Raw genomic sequence first — 7266 nt, forward strand, 5'->3', positions numbered from 1 at the left:
TTTGGTCTTAGATGAAGTGATAATCCACTAAAAATAAACTCACACACAACTGTGAGATCCCGGGTTCGAACCAGGGTCACGACGTCCGGCCTTGCAATTTCGGCCTTTGCCAGTTGAGTTAGGACTTCTGGACAAACCCTTTCAATTATGTAATATCGACAACCCTAAAAGGCACCCATTAAACAACCTAGAATGAGGGTGGTGGGGTGTGTTAGTTGATGATTATACTGATAATTTCGGTTGCACAAGTGGGAAAAGCAAAGGAGCATTTAAGAGTAGTGTCTCTCTCTTTCTTGACCTCTCACACACGCCACACACATGTACAAAAGTCTACTCCATGTCCATTTGAGTTGGTTGGGTCAAGCAAACAAAACCAAACCAAGCCTCATATTTGTCATTTATGAAGATATTTTTACTGTTGAAAACCCTCTCAGTCTCAGACCTTGTTTATAGTGCAATCTGCAAAAGCAGCAGCACTCATTTCTCCTCTCTATCCTCACATATCAGTCATCAGTTTAACGAGATCTGATGACATGCCCTATCCACGTGTTGCATGTCTCTCTCTCTGTTGAGTTGAGTAAACAACACTACTCATTAAGAGACAGAGATACAGATACAGGCGTAGAGAGAGTGTTTTTCAGTGCGTCAAATAAAAAAAAAAGATTTGGTTGGAATTTGTGTTTGTCTTTCTTATTTTAATTTTTTTTATCTTAATTTTTGTCCACTTCCAAGTTTATTTATCTTTATGTGGTTTTTATTTTTTCAGTGTTTTATTCTAAATTTTAAACAACTCAGTTATCCTTTCTCAAACAATTTTAGAGATCTGCTGTTTTTTCTCTCCTCCTTTTGGCTATATGTTTCCATGATGTTTTATTCTATTAACAGGTATGTCTCTTTTCCTCAGATCTGATTCAATTATTAGTATTTTTCCCTTTTGCATTTCTGAAATCTTCTTCTGAATTATTCCTGTGAAGTTTCCATATCTGGGATGTTTTTAATTGTATATGTACTTGTTTTGGTATAAAAGAATTTCTTAATTTGGAACATAGAAATTGCCCTAAGAATTCCACATTAACCATGTTTCAACAATAGTATTAAAATGAGTGATCTCTTGAGAAGTCGATACTTCTTTGTGTCTTTATCTCTTCAAATGAAAGAACTAGAGAGATTGATAAATGGAGAGAATCTTAACCCATAACATTTAGGCTGTTGTTGGGACACAGAAATTGACAGAAGAGAGTGAGCACAAAAAAGCCTTTAGTATATGATGTTTATACCATTACTTTTGTGTGCTCATGCTCTTCTGACAATTCTCAATGCTTGAAATAGTGTTGAAAATTTCTCAACTCAGCTTCATTTGTTCCAATAAAACCAAACCAAATCCACCATGTAGCCTCTAAGCAGGTTATCTTTTAATCCAACGTTAAAACAAAATCCTGTGAGTTGTTGCTTTGGTTACTTAATTATATATTTATATTGTTTATTATTCATGATTCAATTTCTATTATATCAGAGGAATAAGTTGTGCCATGAGTTACTGTACAGATCCCAAGGGGCAACTTTTATGTTTCCTTTTTATTTTTGTACTCTCTAAGTAAGAGAGTGCATGGTATAAACATATCAATGTGTTTAAATGTAGGGCAATTTACCTATATCCATATTACAAAATTTTCTGTTAAATGGAAAACTAATATAATATAAATCATGTTTATAAAGTTTAATATTAATATGAAATCATTTGATATGTTAAATGAGATACATTAAACGAGTTAATTTTTATTATCTCATTGACATATCAAATGATTTAAATTAATATCAAATTTTATAGGCATGATCAATCTATATTATAATAGTTTTTAATCTGAGGAAGAATTTTAAAATACATATATGTGCTAAAGAATTATATGAGATGTTATAATATTAAATTTGACATCGGGGTGTCAATTATGCTAATTAGTACTTAGTAGTGTTCTTTGTCGTTCCCTCCCTTTTTTTTTTATTTATATATATTCTCCCTCCATTTTTTGTCTCTACCTATATATCTTTCTAATTTCTACTTTAGATTTTTTTTTATGAACACTTTTATTTGACACACACATTGTTGATGTTAATTTTGATGATGTCAGAAATAGTCATAGATTAAATGTCAAAATTTGTAGATATATATGATCTATGTCAAAGTAATTTCCACTGTGGATTCAACAAGATTGAGTGGAACAAATAATAGTGAGAACCAAAACTAAATAGCCCAAGAAAATAGCGATTTAAACTAGAACAAACCTAGAACCAATGTGCAGAGATATCAAACAATCAATCGAAAGAAAAAAAATAAAGAGAATAGAGGATTCACACCAAGTTTTTTTACGCAATTCAGCATGATGTGTTTGCGGGAGAGAGCAAATATCCAATTTACTATGAGCTTTTACTACAGATACAAAAGAGTTACAAAAAATTAGTTTCAAGAGTTGAAGATGAACAAACTCTTGAAACTAATTTCTTGTAACTCTTTTGTATCTATTGTAAAGGCTCATAGTAAATTGAATATTTGTTACAAGAAAACATATTTGAAGACATATTCCCCATAATTCTCCACCTTGAATTCAAATCAGTGGTAATGCTCAATATTTACCCATCAACCACTTGTTGCTCTCTTTGAATGCTGGAATTACCCTCTATAGCAAAACTGATCAAGTCCAAGAAATTCTTGCACCCTGCTATAGGCATCGACCTCCACTTCCATCCAACTACCCTTTGATCCTTAGGTAGTTCCACAAGTTTTTAAGTTTGATTCTTCTCCATGAATTCTTTTCCTCATTCACTTTCTTCTTCCGTGAACTCTTTTCCTCATTCATTTCCTATTGTCATTTCTAATTATCCTTGTTCTCGACCGCTTCCTTGAAGATATTCGATTTTTACTTGTATTTCCAGGACATATTTTCTATTTGTGTATTTCTTAAACAATGTCTTTAGAACACTCGTTAGCATGATCCTTAGATTTTGATTCTAGCACCCTCAACGAATAATGATTTTATTTCATGCATAACCATTGTGCCAACCACTTTTGCTCATGTACAATGATTCTAACTTGGTCCACACTTTTGTCGGTGTCTTCTCCCTCATGACTTCTCTCAATACTTTATCTCCATGGACCAAGATAATGGCAGTTCTTGCCTTATCTATCATCTCCGTCTTGTCTTCTTTGATTGAGTTATAGCGACTAACATTTTTGCCTCATCCTTCAAAGCACCTACACACATGTTGAATCAAGATTGTTTCCATCTTTACTTTCCACACACCGAAATCGTTGTTTCTCAAATTTCTCGATATCCCATTTAGTACCGATGGTGAATACTTAAAAGATTACATGGTGCCACTTGTTGTGAATTCAACAAGATAAAGCGAAACAAATAGCAAAGGAAATAAAGCTACAAAGTCCAAGAAAATATAGATTCAAATTGGAACAAACCTATAACCTTTGTGTAGAGCAATTAAAACCAATCCAAAGAACAAAGATAAAGAGAGAAGAGGATTCACATCTAACTTTCTACATGACCCCAAATCCTATAGAAATCAGGAAATCGGAAAATAATTCATATATTGCATAGGGTTAGTTGTTTATCATCTTAAAGGGTCTTACATAATTATATTTTCAAATTAGTCTCTACATATATTAATTACTTCCCGATTTCCTATTTCTATGCAATTTGGGGTCTTGTAGAAATATCAAATACGGTTAGTCTTTTGTATCAAGTTATTTATATTATCAATCATCTCAGAACATGTAATCATATTTCAAAAGTCTTTATTCTTTCTCTTCTCCTTTTATTCAACACTCATTACTTTGACTATAATATTTACAGAAATATGCACATATATCAATAACCATGAAAAAAAATTAACAACTAATTTTATGATCAAATGTTAGAATATCACATTTTGTTATCTAAAATTTATCCTTCGCTCCAGAGAAGTGAAACACTATACATATATAGTACTAAGAAAACATTGAAAAGGATTACTCTTGTTACTATGTTTATTTAGTTTTTAATTATTTTCCTTGTTAATTAGGAAAATTTTGGACATGAATATCAATTTCTGGTTAATTTGACAGTGACACTATTATAACAACTAACTTTTGGCATGATGAGTTGTAAAGGGGAGTTAGTCTCCTTCAGGCATGGTGTGCGAGTTCGTTCTCTATGGTTGCCTTCTCAAGATTTTTTGCAGTCCCCGTCCAACAATAGTGTTTGCAGGTGGTAAGGTGTTATTGGCGATTTTTAGATTGTGGAGAAGACTTTTTTGTTCGGGAGGAAGGTTTGGTGTCTGATTTCCATTGAGCTTTGAAGACCTTGAACCGCTTTCATTTGAGTCTGACAATTGATATATGTTGGGTGAGTTCACATGACATTATGTTTTCTGTTTCCTCGGTTTATATTTCCTTATCCCTCATCTTTGTCTCCTTTAGATTTTTCTAAGGAAGGAGTTGCATTAGGTTCCAATGGAAGAGTGCATTACGTACTTGAATTAACTTATTTAGGAAAATTGTGTCGTATATTTGGGTCATTGGCTTGGGATGCAATTTGTGATGTTGGGTGAGTTATCTCAGTGCTAGTTATTCTTGAAGTGTGTATCTTTTAGTAAATAATGAAAAAGGGAGGTCAATGTTGTTGGGTTATGAGGGGAGCTCGAAGGATCATTCACATTGGGACCTAATGTGGGATTTCTAACTCACCTCAGACTTGGCACAACAATCAACCATTCAAGTGCGAGTCATTTTATTCATCTGGTTATATGCTTTCCCTTAAGCGGAAGCTTTTTCGTCCACATTTACTTGCATGCACCTTCGTTGACGCCCAGCACATCAACGGACACGCCGCTTGAACACCCTTGGTAAGAAAGACTTTCGATACAAGGAACCGATCGAATTCTTGTCCAACCGTTGACTGTGATAACATTATCATCTATATTGGATCAAGAGCAACAACACAAGTGAGTTGGACACCACATCTTAACCTAAAACCTTAAGACATTGAGTTTATGGATACTCTCATTATCAATTGCTCAACACTCACTTTTAATCCAATGTGGGACTTCTAACTCACCTCATACTTGCCACGACATATGTTGTTATATTTTGGGCTAATTGAGAATTAAGGAATAGTTGTATTTGGGTCTTGCTCAATAATCCCCTTAATATGCTCAACCGGATTGTAACTCCCGATCGATTTTTTGTGTGTGTAAACCTCAATCGGGTCCTAACTTTCGATGAACATTTTTCTGAAAATTTGAGCAATTTAACGGACCTATTGAGCAATCATAGTTGCATTTTCTCTAATCAAGTTGTTCTAGTTGATAGCCTAGTCGAGAAAATGATGGTATTGTCTTGGAATTGGTTATTGGGCTTCATGAATGGTGCGATGATCCCTTTGATTGTTTCTAAGATAGTTCTTTTTCGTCCTCGTAAGCTTAGCTCAGTTGATAGGAACAGTACATAATATATGCAAGGTTCGGGGTTCAAACCCCGACCACTACCAAAAAAAATATAGTGGTTTTTTTTTTGTTTATGTGTGGTTTTTTGTTCATGAATGGTCGAGAAAATGAAGGTATCATCTTGCCAAGTTAACCATAATTTAGTAGATGTATAAGCTAGGAGCAAGTCATTTGCTTAGAGTTGTATCTCTTTGATTATGCGTTAATTTTGTACTTTACCCCAATAGTGAGTAGTGATCTACTCATGGTGTAATCGCCGGCTATTCTAGCTATTTGAATGAATGAATTATCTGATCTTTGAAGAAGAAGAAGAAAAAAAGATAGTGTTGTATGTTAAGAACTTTGACTTGGAGTATCCTTAAGGACTGAAGTATCCCTCATACTCTTTTTGTTTTTTAATATTTGAAATATATTAACCAAATAATAAAAACTTATTTCTTATAAAATGTAAAATCTCTACTTGATACTAATTGCTCATGTACTCTATTAAAATAGTACTTACATTTTTATGCTTTGTCTGTGAGGCAGGAAGCATCAACTTTTAAGTTATTGAAAACATTATGTGTTCTAGTCCAACAAAATCATTGCTTGGTAAAATAATTCATGCAGCACCTTGTTCAATTTCCATAATCCTACTTAAACTACAAATGGTACATATCATAGATAGTAATTTAATTGCTTATGCTAACAGTTGCCACAGTATATTATATATGCAGCATCATCTCATCTATAATGATTCTGGATCTGAAATCTTTATTATAGTATTCTTCTTATATTGTTGGTCTATTTTTCACATGTGATTGTGGACTTTTGTCATGATATAATGCAGATTCTTTTTGATTTTTTTTTCTAGTGCTTCTTTATCCCTAGAATGTATCAGCCATTCTTTTCACATTTCTTTTCGCTGCCCTTTGTATACTTTGGATGATTGCAAGAGTTGTTTGTGATTGACAATACCAGTTATTTGGTTTAAATAATGTGCTCCATTCACCTTCATCAATCTTGAAATACTATTGCAGGAGTTGTTTTTGAAATACCATCTTTCGACTTAATTGTTTTGATTCCCTATTTTCGGTCGTTCACGAGATTGTTCCTCCTTTTTAAAATTCAGTTTTTATATCCTTGTCAAGTTTTGGACCCAGAAGTGCTGACTTGCCAAGTTTTCTTAAAGAACTTCCGGAGAATGATGATGGAGCCACACACAAGCTATACAAGGTAATTACATAATAAAAAGAACATCAATGTTCCCACATGATGATGTTGAATGATGCTATATTGACTAAAATATGAGCTATCCACTATTAAATTGTATAAAAAAGTTATGTTGTTTAGAAGTAATTAACTTCAACAAATAGATTAGTTATAACATTTTCCCATCTTGATAAGAAGCTTTATACTGGGTTTTGATCTTCCAAAGTATTTGTGTTCAGTTTGTCTTCATAATTACTACATTTGGTGGTATAGTTGCAAAAATTGGTGTTTTTTGCCTATCAGTGACCAACTTTCTTCGCTGAAAATGTTATCACTTGTAATGTTCACTTTAACAACTGTTGGATCAGCCAGATACTAGTTTATCTAGTACTTACCTTCTGCTAGAAGTAATAATCAGAATTTTTTTATATCCAACAAAACAACGACTATTAAGTACGATTGCACAATATGCGGAATACCACAATACAACATATGCCTTTATTCACTATCTACTTATGGAAAGTGAAACACAAAATTACGTATTGATATTTGGTACGATTAGTTTTGGATTAAGTATATCTAACA

General features: G+C 33.1%; 1 long non-coding RNA gene across 4 annotated transcripts; it reads left to right on the plus strand.

The window, feature by feature from the left end:
* Positions 1–262: 262 nt before the first annotated feature.
* On the plus strand, positions 263–6906 carry LOC146952411 (uncharacterized). 4 transcript variants are annotated; one of them, XR_015006180.1, is made up of 4 exons: positions 263–667; positions 767–885; positions 4254–6140; positions 6621–6906. It is a non-coding gene; the product is annotated as an uncharacterized LOC146952411 (long non-coding RNA). The 4 variants fall into 4 exon arrangements; XR_015006177.1 differs by having other exon boundaries at positions 263–885; XR_015006178.1 differs by lacking the exons at positions 263–667; positions 767–885 and having other exon boundaries at positions 895–4391; positions 6019–6140.
* The last annotated feature ends 360 nt before the right edge of the window (positions 6907–7266 follow it).

This window comes from Medicago sativa, chromosome 1 (assembly GCF_051527215.1).
Source record: "Medicago sativa cultivar Bolivia chromosome 1, Bolivia_mono, whole genome shotgun sequence".
NCBI lineage: Eukaryota > Viridiplantae > Streptophyta > Magnoliopsida > Fabales > Fabaceae > Medicago > Medicago sativa.